The sequence below is a fragment of the Triticum urartu genome, chromosome 6A, assembly GCF_056163025.1.
Source record: "Triticum urartu cultivar PI428250 chromosome 6A, HENAU_Tu73, whole genome shotgun sequence".
Classification (NCBI taxonomy): Eukaryota; Viridiplantae; Streptophyta; class Magnoliopsida; order Poales; family Poaceae; genus Triticum; species Triticum urartu.
Window position 1 is genome coordinate 33,290,345 of NC_141878.1, and position 22,642 is coordinate 33,312,986.

General features: G+C 38.5%; 1 pseudogene; it reads left to right on the forward strand.

Annotated features, from left to right (window-relative positions):
* Positions 1–12,599: 12,599 nt before the first annotated feature.
* On the forward strand, positions 12,600–20,673 carry LOC125512823 (uncharacterized; annotated as a pseudogene).
* Positions 20,674–22,642: the final 1,969 nt, after the last annotated feature.

The following is a 22,642-nucleotide window of genomic DNA, read 5'->3' on the forward strand; positions in this document are numbered from 1 at the left end:
TTTCTTTGTCTGGCAGGGTTTGGAAAAAATTCACCAAAAAAGCTCTGGGACTCTTGAAGAAACTGCAATTTAGACACCCGAAAGTAAGTACTATAGTAGCATGTTCCGCGCATCTCCTATTGATTCAAGCGCTAGTTTCATCAATACCATTTGGCATTCTTGCTTATCAGTTTGATTGACCTCTATTTCTTGTAAAGTGGTTGTGGCAGGAACAAGGGAATGATTTCTGTGGATACTACGTTTGCGAGTCCATCCGCCACACGACCTGTGAGCGGGGCTACTCTGACGAAAAATATGAAGTGCGTAAATAACAACATTCACAATTTTATTTTATTACCATCATTTGTGTTGAGTTTCATTCATTCATATATATATATATATATGTATTGACCCCCTTCTTCATATTAGATGTTTCGGAAGCGGGATGAACTCCTAGCACCAGCTCGCATGCGAGCAATTCAAGAGGAATTGGCGGCATTCTTTCTTGACCACGTGATCACTGAAGACGGAGAATACTATGTGGATCATGCGTCCGTATGTTAGGAGATTATATTTATAAGAGATAATTATTGTATATATGTAGCCGGTAGTGTCGGATAGATATACGAGAACTTGTTGTTCGACCAATCTCTCGGAGAAGGAGAGGTGGTCGATACCACTTCTCTCTGTATGCATATATGTTCATGACGATCTTCTGTTTCTTTCGTTTGCTTACTAGCTAGCTAGCGTGTCTAGTCCTCTCTATACGTATGTATAATACGTAGCGTCGACCAAGCACGGACATAAGAGAGGACACTTCTCTCTATTAATTATAGCTAGCTAACACAATATATGAAACACCTAAATTAACCCCCCAAAACCCCCAACCCCCCCCCCCCCTTAAAAAACAAAAACCCCAGCCACAGAAATGCTGACGCGTGGATGCTTATTGGTCCCGGTTGGTGCTACCAACCGGGACCAAAGGCCCTCCTGCCTGCGCTCCGCGCACAAGCCACGTGGAGGCCCATCTGTCCCGGTTCTGGATTAAACCGGGACTAAAGGGACAGGGCATTAGTACCGACCCTTTAGTCCCGATTCAGGAACCGGGACAAAAGGCCCTTACGAACCGGGACAATAGGCCCTTTTTCTACTAGTGTCATGATACAACTTTATAAAATTCTAGCCCGCACATCAGGCGGGCCACTATGCTAGTACAGTGAAAAGCTCAGATTCTTCTCCACCTTTTAGCTTGTATCTCTGGTAGTATAATAAAATATAAAAAAAATATGTAGCCTGGAACCCAACATCAGCTCGCAGATGCTTCTCGGGGAAGTTGTATAGGTAACTAAGGCAAAATAAATGTTGCAGGAGGATTATATACATAAGGTAACCTTATTTACATGAATGTAAAACAACATATTATATTTCTAATGCACTGTGATCTAATTTTTCAAATGTTGATATGAAGTCTGTCATTGGTCAAATATCTCCATTTACCTGTACAACTCTATGGGGTGGTGTGAACCAGCTTAAGACTACCATGGTGCCCATTCTCGCCTTTTTTAGAAGGTGAATATGTACCATGGTTATGCTTTCAAGTGATATTTTTTGACATCATTCTTATCATTGATTTAGTATAATGTCTTCATTGTCGTGTGTTTAGAAAAGTAGAAGATTTTGTTTTGATAATAGACAACCATGTAAAAATGATTGTTGGTTTGGCTTACCAAATTGTTGTTTTGCTCTAATGTAGGTGTATTTTGATGAGTTAGGACAAATGTCAATATTGACAGATAAAATAATGTCTGAACCACGGTGAACGTTAAGTTTGTGTCAACCAAAATTAGCCTTTTGAATTTATTACTACATGGCTTCTAGTTCCACTCTTCTTCGGAGATGGCCCATTATTAGCTACAAGTCATGTTAAACTAATGATAATTTTTAGAACAATTAGTTCCTGTGCAACATTTGGTACGTCATATAATGGTCTTAAACAATGTTTTCTCATAATTCCTCAGTGCAAAAACCAATAAGCTATGTTTAAATAGGGATTTTTTTTCCTTAGGCCACATTTTTCATAGATATCCCATTTTCCATGTTGCTTTGAATTACTTGAAATGGTTTTAGGTATTAAAATACCTATATATATATAAACTATGCCTGAGTGCAAATAATTTATTCTACCCCCAGGCCATCCCACGGTAACGAAGCAGCCAACCATATCAACCACGCATGCAAACCTCCGTCCTGTACTGACTGGAGGTAAAAAGATCCGTTAGTTTTACTACTGGAAACTAAGTGTATTACCATAAAACCTAAATCCAGAATTAAATTGTAAAAGTGTCTACCACATTTACTACAAAGTGCAAAGAGTTTTACCATGAAGTTTTATGGAAGATTAAGTATTAAACAAATATAGTATTTCTTTACTACAGTACAACAAGCATATTACGGAATGAATGAAGAAATTAGTCCATGGGTTTTTAGGCTGCACGCACGTACGCCAGAGCAGTGAATAGCACCAACATGTGTAGTCAAAAGATTATTATTTTTTACTACATGTTACACAGGACTTTATGACCGATAGTTCGCACTGGCTTTCACAATAAAGATATCAATAAATTTTACTATATGTTACATGAGACATTACTATCAATTTATGACCATGCATCTGAGTAATGAAGTTAACACGTTTTACTACATGTCACACGGGCTACTACTATCAATACATGACTAAGCATCTAGAGTAATGAAGTTAACACTTTTTATGGATGACGGTGTAACTCATATGACATTATTCACACTAAGATTTTGTTGTCTCTTGAGGGAACATCTGGAACACTCTCTTGATATCTAGGTACAACTTACAAGTATGAGTGGATATACATAAGCGTGGCGCTTTAATTTCGTCCAAACCCATACACACCCCCACATAGACTCAACCCAACACTCCCCCTCGACTTGTCAAAAAGACACTCCCCCTGATATGAGAGATAAGTATCTACCATTTCCCTCTTGTTACAAGCTAAACTATATTAGTTGAGTCCTAACCCTTAGTTAGACAATCTAATACATGATTCCCCAAGCTTATGTGATTTAATTCTACTAGCAAACATTCCTCTGTGTTGCAACGGGAGAAAAAACATGCCCCTGGCCCAGTAAGCATGGCTGAAGACTCCCACGGGTCTACATCCTCTATTTCAATATGGCGCCCTACCCGTGTCACTACCTATCCATCTTTCCACCCTCACTGATAGTGAGTGTGGTGTCCACCCTATCACAGTATGTATGATGCACTACAACAGGACCCACCTATAGCAACGCTCTTTTCCGTATTTAAAAGTCCATATATGCGTTGCAACTGTCTTTACCAACGGTTTGGGATGCGTAGCCTTATCCAGTGTTACTAGCGCATAATGCAACGCTTATACTATCGTTGGTAAAAGGGACTGTTGCAAGAATACAACGCATAAACCCGACTTTTACAACACTTATATATGTTGGTGCTTGACGTATAAGAATCCAAATCTCATTTCTGGCACCAAAGAATTTGCAACGCTTTAGGTGCTAGTACATATATAATGTGAATTACTATTATTATTGTATTATTATTATTATTGTATATACATTATTATTGCTAGATTTAAATTAATGCTCCACATAATTGTGATAATTATGTATGTCAAGTGAGGAAAAAAATTGAGAATATACTCACAAGGAAGAAATCATATATTGGATAAAATTGTTGGATTACAATAGTGGATATTAGAAGAGGAACATCATCCAAATGTGATGCAGAATCTAAATATTTTCTTAACATCAAAATTTAAACTGAAAGCATACATCAGCATCACTAAAACTTAACCGAGGAACATCATCCAACAGGAACAATATCCCTACAACTTAATTAAAACTGGAAGCATCCATCATCAGCATCATGAACTGGAACATCATCATCATTAGTGCAGTATACTTGCCACGCACCCATATAATCATCCATATATCTTTGGATCTACAAAGAAAATAACAAAATGAACTGTTAACACACAAGCATTGACATGATAAAGTAGTGATAGAGGTAGGATATTAGGCACATACAACGGTTGAAGGCCAATGCGATCTTTATTTTTTCTGCATTACCAAGAGTATTGCAGTTTTTGCAACTCCCTACCAAATTTTCAGTTTTCACAAGTGTCGTATCACCATGCACTGCTCAAAATTCATTTGTAATTTCAGCCATCAAGTTTAAATTTAGGATCACAATTTATAAGTGCAGCAAGAGCAACGTCCCTGTTATGACTATGAAATGATACCAGCATGTGTTAGTTGTCATTGATGACTAATCCAGAAGCCACAATATACGACACAGCCTACAGGACAGCATGGGTCAATAAAATTATATGGACAGTAGCCTAAGTGTTGATGTGCATTCAAGAGCAATGTGAGTGATAGTACCACTTCTTTTCTCTTCTCCAGTTAGTTAGCAAACGGAACCAAAACGGTTTTAGTCATCCAAAACTAAACCAAAACATTTAGCTCTAGTTTGTTTCAGTCATCCAACGGAAAACAGACAAACCTACAGGTGCTTACCAAGCTTTGGAAGTTGGAACAAACCTGTTGCGCCCAAAACTGAAACGAATTTACATGGTCATCACCAGCCCAGAAATCCATTGTTAATTCTATACACCTACAGTCAAACTATTTTGTGTGAACCAACAGTTTTATTTATTGCTAAATACATCCAGTGAAACCTACAGCCCCAAATCCTATAAATATGCATGGACAGTAGCATAGAACCTAGCACAGCTCAATGGCCGTGGACACAACGAGTATTAGCACGATCGGGGGAGGGAGACACTATACCTTCGATGGCATCGTCCATGACTTGCTCTACGAACTCAGACTTGCTACATGGCGTCCCCCTACATCGAGTTGGTGCGTGCAGCTGCAAAGCCAAGGGAAAAAGGTTACATGTGTCTTGTGCATCTCTAGAACAGCGCAACACAAGTAAAGCTTCATGAAGTTCCATTCCTACTTAATAAAAGAAGAGCAAGCTAAATATTCTTTGCTAAAAGAAGAGCAACTCTATGTGTCCTAGTTACTATTTACATCTAGCTTAATAAAACAAGAATTCAATATTGAGGAATTCAACTAGCATCATTGTGGTTCAAGTTCCAAACTGCATCTTGGCACTAGGGGTTAGTCCTGCAGTGCAATCGAAGCATCGATTAACACTTTAGCAGCACAACAAAATCAAATTGACCTCAAGCAGAACACACTTGAGCCCAAACAGTGACAAATCCGAACACCAGCAGAACAACAATGGTTCCTGTTTGGGCACTAGCCCAAACATACTGCACTTGTGATCCCAAGACAATCATCCAAGCGGAAAAACCTACAGTACAAAAAAAATCTGCATATTAGCAAAGAATATTTGAAGATGGATAACATATCATGCATGTGTATGTCTATACACATTCAAAAAAGAAGAAAAGAGTCAGAACATTATGCACTTGTGATCCCAAGACCATCATCCAAGCAGAAAAAACTACAGTGTAAAAAAATCACATCACGATAGGACTCAAGGTAGGCAAATCAATTGTAAATACGGACTTCACAACGACCAAGTGTTAACCGCCACTACCTACTGTTTCTTGTCCATCAACCTACTTAAGTAGTACTACATCACATCACGATGCTATTAACCAAAGCAACTCTAACAGTCTGCTGACTAGGTATGCTGCATGATCACTAATGACTACAGATATGGAAGTCAACTTTGCATGCCACGGCATACAGGTATGGGAGAAGCTAACATGCTGCACAAAGGGAAAATTTCGGAGTCAGCAACTTCACATGGCAACACAACACACAAAATGGAAGGGCCTACACCAAATAGTCAGTTCTGCATCTCAGACTCTCAGTAACTTGAACGCAAATCTAGATACCTGCAGAACAACTGATGCCATCTCAGTCAAACAAAGTTGCAATACTCTCTCACAAAAAAACCAAAACTTTGTATAAAGATTAACCTCAATCAACCACTGTGAAAATTATACAGAAAAATCCAGAGAATAACTAGACAAAACTAACATCGGAAACAGAGAACAACAATACAAGAACAACTAGCAGTAGCCCCACGCTTTACTGAAGGCTTTTACCAGATGCTTTAAGTAATGCTTTTCATAAGACTTTGCTTTGTGAAATGTAAAGCTGGATAAATTTTTACTATAAAGTAGAAACTTTTCATGTACAATGAAATAATTCTGGGTCATCAGTGAGTTTGTTTTCAGTGGCATTATAGAACTATAAGTGAAGAGTGCTTCTAGATTTTTCATAGACATCTCAAGCAAGGCAAACAGATCATCCCAGGAAACAAACAGTCATGGACGTCAATTTTGTGTAATACACATCACATCAGTTCAATCTTCTTATGCTAAAACCATAACTGAAACTAAGCAGCATTAATATTATGCAGGTAGAATAGATCCGAGGTTAGATATAGTAGGGGGGGGGAGGGGACGACATAGACACCGGCGCCGCAGACGACGCCCGAAACCCTAGCAAGGGGGTGGTCCCGTGTGGGCTTTCGTTGTCGCCAGCGCCGCATCTGGCCGTATGGGAGGGCGCCGCGCTACGAGGGGGCCTTGGGCTGTGCTTCGCGGTGGCAGGATTCGCCGGCCGTCGCCTCAATAAGCCGGCGCAGGTGGCGCAGCGACGAGCTGCGTGAAGAGAGAGATGGGACACGAGAGGGATGGGTGGGTGGGTGATGCGACGGATCCGGTGGACTCCAAAGCCGCGAGGTGGGAGGAGGGGAGGGGGACGGCCGGCAGCAAGGTGGGTCTGAGGAGGGAGACGATGCGGAGGTTGGCGGCGTAGAGATGAGGGGAATCAGGGACTCTGTTTCTCGCTCGTCTCTCTCTCATTGCCTCTGTTTATTTTTCTCACATTTCCCATTTTTTTTCATGTACATTGTACCACAATAGGGTCAATAGTATTAAATCTACAACGCATGTGCTGCAACGTCTATATGCGTATCTCTTTGTGTATTTTACAACATATAGTCAAAATGTTGTAGAATTTGTGTTGCTTTATAAGGGGTATTCTTGTAGTGATGGTCAATCCCAAGGCGATGATCTCAGCCACCGCATGGCTGACCCTCATTGAACCACAAGAGTGAAAGAGAATGTTTGGAACATCTTTCAATTTGTTAAAATGCTAGCTTAAATATCACGGAGCATCGAGGAAAAACAAATTGCCCATTCAACTATTAGCCAAAATAGTTGCTTCTATATTGATGTGGCTTCCTACTATTTGTGTCTCGGGTATGAGTGAAAAAATATTCAGTATCGAAAGACAAAAAATAAATGCGAGCAAAAGAGAGAGTATTCTTAAAATTGCATGCACACCTTATATACTCAAACGAGACTGAAGAAGCAATATGCCCTTTAGTCATATACACACAAAGGAATAGGTCCATTTAGAAAAATTTTGAATTATAAGCATCAACTTGTATGTTTGTGCCACTTACAATGATCTGTTCTACCAATTGGTCCACAATGACTTCACTAATGCTGGGAGCATGCATCATTTGAATGGTTTTGTTTCTTTGTTTCTGAAGAGAGAATTCATAACTCGCAAATCGAACACCATTGACCCCACCTACGAAAGACTGTCTCATCATTCTTTAGCAAAGAAACCCGTATTATTGTCCATTGTTTTTCCACATCTTGCTCATGTTTTAGCTAGCTTGAGTTATGTGTTAGTTTAATATTTCACATCGAGTCAAGTAGATGTTCACTTTCACAGTTGAGCTATTGCTAATTGTCTTGTACAAAACATAACTAATCTTCCTGAAAGAATTCTCAGTATGGTTCATTCATTCACTATATATCATTAACTATTTCTAGAATTGTCATAATTTATAAAAAATTCACAAAAATGGTCAACGCCAATATAATTGAAGCAAATTTCAACTATGTCAAGTCCACTTTCAATAGCATGTGAGTGAATTTATCCTACCAAAACCATCTCTTCAGAATCAATGCCCATGCAAAATATAACTAATATCTCAGAATATAATTCACATCATTTTACCAAGAATTTCATGTACTAAAAATGATTTACACAGAAAAGATTTAAAACACAATTAAAAAACTTGTATTATTTCATTTTCGGTTAGTTAGTATATAACACAAAAATAAGGTAAAAATATATGGAAAACACACATTTTTTACAATGAGAATAATAGTAACCTAATACGACATTATAATTTCATAATAAGTTAACAACGTATAATGATGATCCCCGTGCATCAAACATGCCTAAGACAAAACTTTGTTCGCCAAAGGCGCGTATTTGAGAATGTAATCACATTTGGATGCAAGTTTCTTTAGACAAATGAAATCATATGTGTTCATGATACAACTTTATAAAATTCTAGCCCGCACATCGGGGGGGGGGGGGCACTATGCTAGTACAGTGAAAAGCACAAACATACATAAGTAATTGGAAAGTGATAACACTAATTACCTTCGATCCTTGGGTTCCTTATTTTATAGTAGTTTGGCACTGATCCCTCTCTCTGAATAATAGTGACAATGCTAATGTCAACCACAACTTACTCCTTAAATCTCAAGTATAGGTTACTATCTTTTCTCGAGTATTTTCATGTCCAACATAAATAGTCAATGCATTTTTGGTGCTTTTAGAGAAATAAATACGACATAATCTTTCCATCATTCAGACTTGAAGCTCATGTCTTTTTTCAATGAAAAAATAGTGCGCAATTTCTTTACTAGTAGCGCGCTATAGCATACGAGGAGAGGCCACACTAAAGTTTCGCAATTTTTCTTATGATGGGGCTATTCATGAAATAGCAAGCTATATTGCGCTAAAACTGTATAGCTTGTGGTGTGATGTTTTATTAGTAGCCCATTAGCCCAAAGACAAATATCTGACCAAGCCCAAATAGGAAAAATAGCCAATCCCCCATCCGACCAAGCGCTACTAGTACCCAACTCTCTACTTTATTCTCCACCCAATCATGCAGTCATGTGTGCTGGCGGCTTCTTCTTCTTCCTCCTGTTTGGCCCGTCTTCTTCAATTCCTCGCTGGTCTTCCACTGTTCTCCGCCGGTCTTCCCCCGTTTGCGAGTTCTTTGGGCTCGTAGGTTCATGATGTATGTATTGGATCATGATGTTTGCTAGATCTTAGTTCCCAATTATGTTACAAGTTATCCATCTTAACTCCGAGCACTCGATTGATTGATCGTCGCTTTGTTAAATAGCTAGCTACATGGAGTACTTCAATATCATGCAATGAGAGGTTATTCTTTAGCAATGGAGATCCCGGTGGCACCTAACTCTAAATTTGCATATTTTTGCTATGTTGTTGCCTCATTGGTTTTTGTGTTAGGCCACATTAAATCTTTTTTAGTACTTTATTATTAAACTATATCATTTATTCTTGTTAAAATCCTTTAATTTTAGGCTATATGGCATTACTTTGAAACACCATTTGTAAATAGCACGCTATACCATGTATTGTATCTGGAGGAGGCCACCCCTATTTCTCTTAACACGCTATTTTTTTGTTGCTTTTTCGAAAGGCACAATCATTTATTGTTACTACTGAATGCACACTTCTCACTCCCACAAACAATTCATCGTAGAACATGAGGCCCGTGCACAGATTCTTCTCCACATTTAGCTTATATCTTTGGGAGTAAAATAAAATATCAGTAAATATGTAGCCTGGAACACCACATCAGCTTGCAGATGCTTCTCGGGGAAGTTGTATAGGTAACTATGGCGTATACATTTATCTGCAAAATAAAATATTGCAGGAGGATTATATAAATAAGGTAACATAATTTACATGAAATTAAAACAACACATTATATTTTTAATGAACTGTCCTCTTATTTTTCAAATGAAGTTATGAAGTCTGTCATTGGTTGCGTATCTCCGTTTGCTTGTGCAAGTGTATGGGATGGTGTGAACCAGCTTAAGACAACTAAAGTGTCTGTTCTCTCCTGTTTTAGAACGTTAATATGAATCATGGTTATGCTTTCAAGTGATATTTTTTGACATCATTCTTATCATTGATTTAGTATAATGTCTTCAGAAAAGTAGTAGATTTTGTTTTGATAATAGACAACCATGTAAAAAATGATTGTTGTTTTGGCTTACCAAATTGTTGTTTTGCTCTAAAGTAGGTGTATTTTGATGATTTAGGACAAATGTCAATATTGACAGATAAAATAATATCTGAACCATTTTGAACATTAAGTTTGTGTCAACCAAAATTAACCTTATTAATTTATTACTACATGGCTTCTAGTTCCATTCTTCGTTGGAGATGTCCCATTATTAGCTGCAAGTCATATTAGACTGATGATGATTTTTATTACAATTAGTTCTTGTGCAACATTTGATATGTCATATAACGGTCTTAATCAATGTTTTCTCATAATACCTCGATGCAAAAACTACTAATGCTATGTTTAAATAGTGATTTTTTTCCTTAGGCCACATTTTCCTTAGATATCCCATTTTCCTTGTTGCTTTGAATTACTTGAAATGGTTTTAGATTTTTTTACTACAAAAGAACAAGCATATTATAGAATGAATAAAAAAATAGTCCATGGGTTTGCTAGGCTGTCCGCACACATACGCTCAACCCAACATATATCCTTACTAGGATGCTGATTGGTCGAAGTTTGCACCGTGTTTCTAAGTTATGTAACCGTTTTACAACTCAATCCAGCCAAGTCTCCATGTCCCTACATAATAGGTGTTGAAGCCTTGAAGTTGAAGTGTAGGACGTGAGATGATCTTGGTCCTTGAGGCATCACTTTTCATAATAGTACAGGGAAAGCACATAAATTTTTTATTGGTACTAATTAGTGGGCATGTTGTCCGAAAAGAATTTGATAGCGAGAGGCCAATAAAGTCAGAACATGTCAAACTCCAACAAAACGAGATATGTTTCTCCATTGTCTAATCACAACAAAGGGGTCTCTTGGTTTCTTTCGGATTACAATCTCAATGATGTCTAGGTCCAAGTAGACTAGCTAATATTACATATATGTTCTCCTTTTCACTATACTTTTTCTGAAATATGTTTTGAATATATGTCCTCCAGAGAACATCCTCTCGACAACATTTACCACACCTAATTTCTTCAAGTAGTGTAACTAATAAATATTTACATAGGACCACAACATCTTATTATTTCATAACATAAGATGGCATTTCCCCTACAAACAAGTGAAATACAAAGAATTCAATAATGTTACTATTACTAGGGAGAAATCAAAGGGAAAATGGATAGTAAAAAAATATTTCCTTCATTATCTAATTATTTACAAGTATTCAATGATGTGGTTATTCTTTGCTCGACAAAAAGAATCTATTGAAAAGTAACACTAAAACCATTGAAGAAGCTTATGTGAGGAGTGTGAAACCATCAAAGAATGTGATAGAGTATGAAGAAACTATTATAGCTTTCCCATGTTTGGTCCCTTCACCCTAGAGAACCATAGAGAGAACCACCAACATGGATAAATTTATCTAAAGGCCAACTAACATTGGACATTAGCAAAGCAACCCATACTGATGTCCATCGTTTTTCTACATGTTACTCTTGTTTTAGCTAGCTTGAGTTATGTATATTTCACATCGAGTCAGTTGAGCTATTGCTAATTTTCATGTACAAAACATAACAAATTTTCCAGAAAGAATTCTTAGTATGGTTCATTCAATCACTATAAATCATTAACTATTTCTAGAAATGTCGTTAGTCATAAAAAATTTCACAAAAATGTTCAACGCCAAATTAATTGAAGCAAATTTCAAGTGTGTCAAGTCCACTTTCAATAGCATATAAGTGAATTTACCCTAACAAACCCGTCTCTTGAGAATCGATGCCCATGCAAAATATAACTAATATCTCAGAGTATGATTCACATCGTTTTACCAAGAATTTTATGTACTAAAATCATTTACACAGAAAAGATATAAAACACAATTTAAAAGGTTGTATCGTTTCCTTTTCGTTTAATTAGTATATAACACAAAAATAAGGTACAATATATGGAAAACACACATTTTTTACAATAAGAATAATAGTAACCTAATACGACATTGTAATTTCATAATAAGTTAACAATGGATAATGATGATCCCCTTGCATCAAACATGCCTAAGACAAAACTATGTTCGCTAAAGGCGCATATTTGAGAATGTGATCACATTTGGATGCAAGTTTCCTTGGACAAGTTAAATAATATGTGTTCATGATACAACTTTATAAAATTCTAGCCCGCACATCGGGCGAGCCACTATGCTAGTACAGTGAAAAGCACAGATTCTTCTCCACCTTTAGCTTGTATCTCTGGTAGTAAACTAAAATATCAAAAAATATGTAGGCTAGAACACAACATCAGCTCGCAGTTGCTTCTCGGGGAAGTTGTATAGGTAACTAAGGCATGTACATTTATCTGCAAAATAAAATATTGCAGGAGGATTATATATATAAGGTATCTTTATTTACATGAATGTAAAACAACATATTATATTTCTAATGCATTGTGATCTTATTTTTCAAATGTTGATATGAAGTTTGTCATTGGTCGCATATCTCCATTTACCTGTACAATTCTATGGGATGGTGTGAACCAGCTTAAGTCTACCATGGTGCCCGTTCTCGCCTTTTTTAGAAAGGTGAATATGTACCATGGTTATGCTTTCAAGTGATATTTTTTGACATCATTCTTATCATTGATTTGGTATAATGTCTTGATTGTCGTGTCTTTAGAAAAGTAGTAGATTCTGTTTTGATAACAGACAACCATGTAAAAGTGATTGTTGTTTTGGCTTACCAAATTGTTGTTTTGCTCTAATGTCTGTGTATTTTGATGAGTTAGGACAAATGTCAATATTGACAGATAATATAATATTTGAACCACAGTGAACATAAAGTTTGTGTCAACCAAAATTAACCTTTTGGATTTATTATTACATGGCTTCAAGTTCCACTCTTCTTTGGAGATTGCCCATTATTAGCTGCAAGTCTTATTAAACTGATGATGATTTTTAGAACAATTAGTTCCTGTGCAACATTTGATACGTCATATAATGGTCTTAATCAATGTTTTCTTATAATTCCTCGGTGCAAAAACCACTAATGCTATGCTTAAATAGGGATTTTTTTCCTTAGGACACATTTTCCTTAGATAAACCATTTTTCATGTTGCTTTGAATTACTTGAAATAGCTTTAGGTAAACTTTGTCTATTATAGCTTGTCATAGAACTAGTTAAGGCTTGCTAAACATTTAACAGTTTAAAAGTTATTAAAATATGAAATAATTAGGGGAGCCTCACTCTAATACAATAAGATGATCCAATGGTGTGATTGTGAAAATATGCATTTATTTGTCCTCGGCGAAAAACAAGCATTTCAGCTCACTGCAGGATCAATATATACCGAAACATTTGTTCCTTTTTGTCTAGGACACATTCAATCATATTTTTTCAATCCATTCATTGGATCATGTTATATTATAGGTGTGTTCGTTCAGTATTTTTTCACGATTTTTGAGAACTTTTACACCATCAAAAACCTTAACTATGTCTGTCCGCAAATAATTTATTCTACATTCCGGCCATCCCATGGCAATGAAGCAGCCAACCAGATCCACTCCGCATGCAAACCTCTCTCCTGTAGTAACTGGTGGTAAAAAGATCCATCAGTTTTACTACTGGAAACTAAGTGTATTACGATCAAACCTAAACCTATAATTAAGTTGCAAAAGTGTCTACCACATTTACTACAAAACCTAAAGCGTTTTACCATCAAGTTTAATGCCAGATTAAGTAGTAAACGAATCTAGTATTTTCTTTTACTACAGAACAGCAAGCATATTACGGAATGAATAAAAAAATTAGCCCATGAGTTTGCTAGGCTGTCTGCACGTACAGTAGAGCACTGAATAGCATCTGCATATGTAGTAAAAAGATTATTACTTATTACTACATGTTACATAGGAATTTACGACCGATAGTTCGCACAAGCTTTCACACTAAAGAAATCAATATGTTTTACTATATGTTACATGAGAGATTACTAACAATTTACGACCATGCACCTGAGTAATGAAGTTAACACTTCTTATTACATGTCGCACGGGCTATTACTATCAATAGATGACCATGCATCTATAGTAGTGAAGTTAACACTTTTTACTACATGCCGCTATTACGACCAAATGTATAGAGGAGCATGAGGATGGGCGCTTACACACACACACACACATATAATATATATATATATATATATATATATATATATATATATATGTATATATATATATATATACCCCCAAGATGGTAATGATTTACAACCACATTAATTCAAACATCATGGATGACGGTGTAACTCAGATGACACTATTCACACTAAAATGTTGTTGTCTCTCGGGGGTACATCTGGAGCACTCTCTTGATCTCTACTACAGCTTACAAGTATGAGTGGACATAAATAAGCGTGGAGCTTTAATTTGGTCCAAACTCCTACACACACCCCACACATAGACTCAACCCAACACTCCCCCTCAACTTCTAAAAAAACACTCCCCCTGAGATGGGTGATAAGTATCTATCATTACCATCCTGTTACAAGCTAAATTATATTACTTGAGTGCTAACCCTTTGTTAGAGAATGTACTACTTGATTCTCCAAGCTTATGTGATTTAATTCTACTAACAAACATTCTTGTGCGTTGCAACGGGAGAAAAAAACATGCCCCTAGCCGAGTAAGCATGGCTCAAGACTCCCACGGGTCTACATCCTCTACTTCAATATGGCGCCCCTACCCGTGTCACTGCTTATCCTTCTTTTCACCATCACTAATAGTGAGCGTGGTGTCCACCCTATCACAATATGTCTGATGGTCAATCCCAAGGCATTGATCTCGGCCACCGCGTGGCTCACCTTCATTGAACCGCACCAGTGAAAGAGAATGTTTGGACCATCTTTCAATTTGTTAAAATACTAGCTTAAATATTATGGAGCACTGAGGAAAAAAATTTGCCCGTTGAACTATTAGCCACAATAGTTGCTTCTAAATTGATGTGGCTTCTTTCTATTTGTGTCTTGGGTATGAGTGAAAAAATATTCAGTCTCAAAAGACAACGAATAAATGGGAGCAAAAAAGAGAGTATTATTAAAATTGCATGCACGCCTTATATACTCAAATAAGGCTGAAGAAGCAATATGCCCTTTAGTCATATACGCACAAAGGGATAGAGCCATTTAGAAAATGTCTGAATTATAAGAATCAACTTGTATGTTGTGCCACTTACAATGATCTATTCTACCAATTGGTCCACAATGAATTCACTAATGCTGGGAGCATGTATCATCTCAATGGCTTTGTTTCCTTGTTTCTGAAGAGAGAATTCCTAACTCGTAAATCGAACACCATTAACCCCACCTACGAAAGACTGGCTCATCATTCTTTAGGGACCCCTCCCTCTCTATTCATTGTCCTCTAGCGACAGAACAAACACTTGGGACGCAACCTAATCAACTATTAGATCTACAGAATAAAACACACCGCATCATGCTTACTCAAGCACATGTAGGATGCATCAAGAGACAATCGTGAAATTTTAGTTGAATTTTAAAATCATCAATGACAGATCAAAAGCAGATCATGAAATTAAAAAACCATCAATGAACTCCACCAATCCACCTCGTCGTTGGTTCTACCCACCTTGACCTCTTCAGCAAAGAGGCCCGTGCCACCGACGCGATGGCGGCCTATAACCTCCTCCTTCTTGATAGGGCACAACCACTGGGAGCAATCTGAGCGAGATGATGGCGCCCTGATGTGGAACTACACTAGCCCGTCTCCACCACACTCACCGTGGACCCCTTCCATGAGGTGCGGCTTGCAAGCTTCCCAGTCTGTCTCCTTCATCTCTGGCTAGTACCTCCACCGCAAAGGAAAAGTTGATTCCGGTGAAACCCCACTCGATTCCTCCTGCATAGAGCCTCCTCAACACCTCTGATAGCCTCCTGGCCAGGCAGCATACACGATAGTATGCGTAGAGGCTCTAATCTTTCTACGACAATTCTGGCAAAGCCTTACCCTACAACGGCGGCCGCAAGCGGCCATATGCTGCAAATATACAACACTACGGCTGCTGCCGAAAAATTTGCTCCAAATGGGGGACCATGCAGGACGTCAATAAAATGGTTGTTTTATATCACTTTTTGCCAGAAACGCTTCTCCAAAAGCTTCCCTAATATAGAACACCCACAAAACGACAGCTGCAATGTATTTCAGGGCACCAATTTTAGGCTGTTGTGAACATTTTCTGGTGCCCTAAAATTCACTTTTTTGAGCCTCGAATTTTACTCCAACTGCTTTTTTGCGCCCTAGGGCTATGGTTGAAGATTCCATGAGTTTTTTTAGGGTCTTTGAATTGGCTTCTCAATTTTTGAATTTCCCCCATTGTCCAGTCTCACTAGAAAGCACAAAGAGCAAGGAACTATGTCTCCTCTCTTCTTCCCTATTAGATATTCTGTTTCAACTTACTTGAGCAAGAACAATTAACAACCAGGTTCAATGCAACTAGCACACCAAGGCCCTAAATCCACCATGCTGCTCTACCACAAACACAAACCACACCTCCTACAAGAAGTTCTCAGTTGCCTTCTTTCAGCAACCAGCAAAAAAAATTCTCCTTCAATCCACTATAAGACAGCAACATTAGCGGCCCAAAAACAGATTCAGGCAACACAGCTCTTCTCTGCTTCTTTGCTACAGTACTCACTACACCAACATCGCTACCTCCAATGGATAGTATCTGTACATACATCACCCATCTCTCCTTTCACCACCACAGACCAACACCGCAGACCTACAGGTTCTTTTACTTGCACGCACTATCGACGGTCGTCTCGGATGAGCTTTTGATTTCGAGCAACCAGCCAGCCACACATCCGCCTCTTGCTGCTACCCCCAGCACCCACGACTTACAATTCCTGCACGAGCCACAAGGAGGGGACCGGTCCCTGGTTGCACAACAAAAGCTTCAGTACCAATTTGTTGCGCTGCCCCGCGCTCCTGGCCACAAGCACCTCTTCTCTCTGCTCTAAGGGCTACGGATGTGTTGCAGCTTCTCCCATGAAATTTTCCCCTCACTCCAGAAGTTCCACTAGCACCAGAACCTCTCTTCACCCACAACTACGACTACGAGTACCAACTTTCCTCTCACCACAAGCAATGACTTTAATTATTTTTAACCTGGGTTTCATGCCATGTTTTTCTTACAGGGACCATACCATGTTGTTTCTTGGGGGAAAATCGGTAACACTCTCTTACCCTCTAGCTATAACCTACATGTATGAGTAGATATACACAAGGGTGGGACTTTGGGCCAAACCCATACACACACCCCACACATACACTCAACCCAACATATATCCTTACTAGGATGTTGATTGGTAGAAGTTTGCACCGTGTTTCTAAGTTATGTAACTGTTTACTACTCAATCCAGTCAAATCTCCATTTCCTTACATAATAGGTGTTGAAGCCTTGAAGTTGTTGTGTAGGACGTGAGATGATCGTGGTCCTTTAGGCATCACTTTTCATAATTGTACAAGGAAAGCACATACATTTTCTATTGGTACTAATTAGTGGGGCATATTGTCCAAAAAGGATTTGATAGTGAGAGGCCAATGAGGTCAAAACATGTCAAACTCCAACAAAATGAGTATTTCGTCATATTATTGTATGAATTATAGAGGTTATTAACATGGTAATTATTTCGGGATTGAAACATTTCATTGTTGCAACATATCCACTACATATGATTCTATTCTTTTTGTATGTAACATGAGTTTGCATATATATTACCGACTTTTTGTACTGGTCATCAAATAGTGTATATTCCGTATGTATATGTGCACTTCTGTTCATGTCTATTTTCCTTTTCCTGCTCAAATATCCCGTGTATCAATTTTGGAGAGGGAAATAGTGGGAAAGATCCTACTACGCTTATAAAGGATCTAAGCACTCTTGCATTCCCTCTTTGAGGCAAGGTTTTTCTCTGTATGTATCATTAGCAAAGTATTCTTTGAATATGCTAAAACATTCATGAATGGTAGGTGTCTTACCATCAAATATGATCATGCTATTGTGATTCCATTAGCTCCAGCATACAAGAAACCGTCCCAGAGAAGCCTTTGTTTTGGTTCCTGGTTTTACTTTTTTCTAACGTATACATGAGTTGCATGCCCAAATTCCAGTCTTGTTTCAACATCCACCAAAAGTTTTGGCTAAAGCCACATCCAAAAGTAAGCGTGTTGCAGTCCTTCCTTAGAATATCTCTATTATAGATCGTGTCAAGTAAAAGCCAGAAAAGAGCCTATGTTTATGTTTACAATATGGCTTCCATATCCATGACATAGGGGTGGGAGAAGGATCATGATTGGTTATAGTGTTGTAAATTTTGTTACTGTAAAAAAAGAACCTTGCCCATAGAGAGTTTCTAGGAGCCATCATCATCAATGTAGCTTAATTTATCAAGAATAATGACAAGGTTGTTGCATTGGGAGTAGGCCATGGATGATAGGGGTGAAACATATCATATATAGATTCACAGGTTAAGGCCTTCTGAATGGTGTTCTTCCTCATCAATAGTACAATAATGCAATTGGGTGGATTTAGATTACGTAGTATGATCAGACCATGTGTCCTACCAAAACAAAATAGTATCACATCTCCCAAAATCACATTTAGCCAAAGACTAAAATTGGTTCCATGGAGACATACAATGTCTCGAACAAAAAGAGCAATGCCTGCCAAAGTGTTGTGGCAGACATGTCAGAGTAATGAGCTTCCAAGATGATATTTTTTCCACTATAATCCTAAAGCAGGATTATATTTGTGTCTTAGATTGAGAGTCAAATATTTTAGATTGAGAAACAAATATTTAGTTGTTTTGAATGGTGGACATTCGAATCATGTTGTTTCTGATTATTACCATGTGACTCTTTGCAGTGGGGAAAAAATCAAGATATTGTCTGTCTGAAAACCATAGAAATGAAAGGAAGAGTGAAATGGGGGGATTTAAGAAAAAATCCTCAAGGATCTTTGTCACTCTCAAAGCTGGTCAATAATGGTAAGATCACATTCTTACATTACAGAACATTCATCCTTGTTCTTATGATTTGGCATTCTCCCCTTTCAGGATTATTTACTTTTGTGCTAAAATGAGTTTGAAATTGTATTTGATATACCTAGATAACTATGTCTTTGTTAGCATCAGTTTGCTTTCATCATAAGTTTTAATAGTTACTGAAACATCACAGAAATAAACATGAACTGACTTTCTGGCAACCAATATCATATTAGGTGATTTCACTGTTGTTGAATGTTGAGTCTTCGAAAAACGGCTTAGAGGGAATGAAGCAGGTAAGATTGACACTTGATTTTTCATTTATTGTCTTTAGAAGGTATGGACATTCAGAGTATTATGCTTAAGCTATTTATGACACCGTTGCAGGTTGCGAAGATGTTAAAATTGAACAAAAGAATTGGTTTAGCAACTACAGAAGATGGTTCATATATTTATGTATGTCCTGGACACAAGGCAAAATATGGTTTCTGGAAAGGCGAGTCAACAATCGATACAAACCAAGACTCATTAATCGGTTTTGTTGTACGGGACCAAAAATCCCCAGTAAACAGCATAGTTTTAAATAGCCAGTTGTAGCTCTGCTACAGCCCGCTATAGCCTTTTCAGCAGGGTGCCGCTAAATGGTCGCCTTCACAAATAGCCCGCTATAGCTTATTTGGAGGTCCGCCGCTGTTTTCCATAGCCCGCTATTTAAAACATTCTAAACACAAGCAAGGGAGAGATAAGTATTGCGAAAATACAAGAAATCGGGGGCACTCATGTGGAATCACAAGAAGCGATATGCAGTAAGCTTGTACTATATATTAGTCCACATGCATGGAAGTCTTATTCTCTCGATGTCCTCCTCTAGTACTTGCTGATCATGGACGTCATCCTTCTCTTCTTTCAGATCAACGATCATACCATGTTCATCCTCTTCGTGCGCCAGTAGATGATGGCCTATATTTTCGGCGTCCTCCTCTGGTACTAGCAGAGCTAGGCTCATATTGTCCGTATCCTCCTCCTGGACTACTAGGTCACAACTTCCATGCTCGGCATCCTCTTCTTGGACTATCAGGTCAAGGATTACATCCTCGACATCCTCCTCAATCCTCATGCACCAGAATGTCAAGAAATCTTTCATCAGCTTCCTCCTTGTCCAAGAGGTCAAGGATTCATTACCCATCGTACATGCTCCCAATTTTGCACTAGAATATTTCAAGCCCTTAATAGACCATGGAAACAACAACGGTATTTCTCCTGACCAGCAACATTGGATGTTTAGCGAATGGCTCGAGACTGACTATGTTATTGCAGGTTCACAACACTTGAGGCCACCTACCGGTTCTGCTCCTGGTCATTTGTGGCATAGAATGTCGTGCCCAAGGTCCGAGAATAATCATCCTGGTTTTGAAAGATCAGAAGGCTTCTGTGGTTATAGCTCCACATATTACTCTAGATTCAAAAATGGGCCAGGTAGCACGCCTCCCAACTAAAGTAATTGATGAAATTGCAGCCTTGTCCCAAGAAACATTCTGAATGATTTGTCTTAGACTGGTGTATTCAGAATTACAAGGAAGACACCAGGACATGGGTTCTTGTTTCTATTTCCAATCGGGCCAATTACTCCCAATATCCATAGAACATAATTCCTGATGTGTACAATGATGCATATGACATTTCATTCAGTCTCCTGATAGGATGTTTGCTAGCACTAGTATGTTCCAACCTTCATTGCTACATGTATCTTCAGATTTGGTGATTGATGAGGTTATCATGTATCTTTCTGGATAGTCATAGGAAGTTTTTCTTCTGAATAGCTACAGCGTATGTCTAGTAAACTATTCCGTATGGTAGATATCACGATGGAACAAGTCCTGTAGTCTCATCATCACATTGGTGGGCTTCTTTTTTTTACTAAAAATACTATCAAACACCTCCCTCGTCGTCGATTCAGGATAAATTTCCCTAGGATATGCTATCCGTTTGCCCAATAAGCTTTCCAGTGGGGGGGGCATCTAAATATCGATCTCAGTTCAAAAGAAACTGAACCAGGTCATGAGAAAAACTGGGTCAAAAACCATGAGCTAGTTTACAAGGAAAAGCGGATCGAAAACCTAAACAAATTGACCCGATTATGAGGGAAACAGTCGAGTTTTTCTTTCCCATTCATGTTGTGACACAACACATATGTGCGCACAACATATATGCTTGTGTCCCTATTTGTCTGCCTTTGATTTGGGACATAGCCAAGTTTTTCCCTTCTACTAACTTGAGAAAATAACAGGCCAGGAAACAATGAAATAGAATTCTCTGTTGTGGACCGCCAAACAACTAGCACAAGGCGGCCATCCTCTGTGATCAGGCTTCCGAGGAGATGCAACATCTACTCACTGACTGCCCCTTCTAGCGGCAGATTTGGCACAAAATCCTCTCCTGGTAAGGTATCGGTATACCGCCACGCCCCAGACCAGACGTGGACGTTCGCAGACTGGTGGGCGTCCTCTTGCTGCCGAGGTATTTCCTCCATCATCCTCCAGCAACGGTTGTGTCTTCAACTCGCAGCAGCCCTCTGCTTCACCCCTGGTACAGTCTATCCAGGAAGATGCACACCTTTGGGCTAGGGCAACAGCCAAAGGGTTTAATATTCTTCCAAGAGTCAGGCCTTTGTTTTCCTTCGGGTTGAGCATCCCGTGTTCCGCTCTAGCTTCCAGGTTGTGTACGTGTCCCATATGATGGTACCCTTATACCTCTACCCACTCCTTCTATCAATGCAATGATACTCTAGCTTATGCGTATTCACAAGAGAAAGATACAGGCTGGGATTGTTGTAAATGTGCTGAATCCTTACTAGTAATGGATGAAGACAGATATACAAACCAGCTGGAGCGTGTTAGATGTGTATTCAAACTAGCAAAGCATGAATGCCTTTCAAAACATTTAATCTCTTCAAACAAAGATGCTCCAGAAAGAACTAAGATTTTTAGCTTAGAAGAAGTGGAACAAGCAACCAACAAACTGGGTCAAAACTGCATCCTCAGATTGATCAACATATTGTGGCCATCAGCAAGTCCAAAACAGTTCACCACAAAAGAAAAGGTCCATAATTGCCATTCAAATGAAATTTTATGATGACATGGACATACCAGTACTCGTGAATCTAATTACTGGATCAAGCGTTAGCGGTGACCAAACTAGCATGTGAGATACATAATATACCAGAGACCAACATCTAGTTTGGCAACAACACTGAAACAAAGCTTGCCATCTTGCGCCATGCAAAATCTTTGTTGTGCTGTAAGGATTAAAAAAAACAATTGCCTTAAGAAGCTTTAGAACACAGAACCAAAATTCCAGTCGGCCGGCCAGTGTATAATAGAGTGCCGAGTGATAAGTAATGTAAGCCAGGACATACAAATTAATGCATTGCAGAATGGCCTATTTCCGCACTTTCTTAGCTCCAAT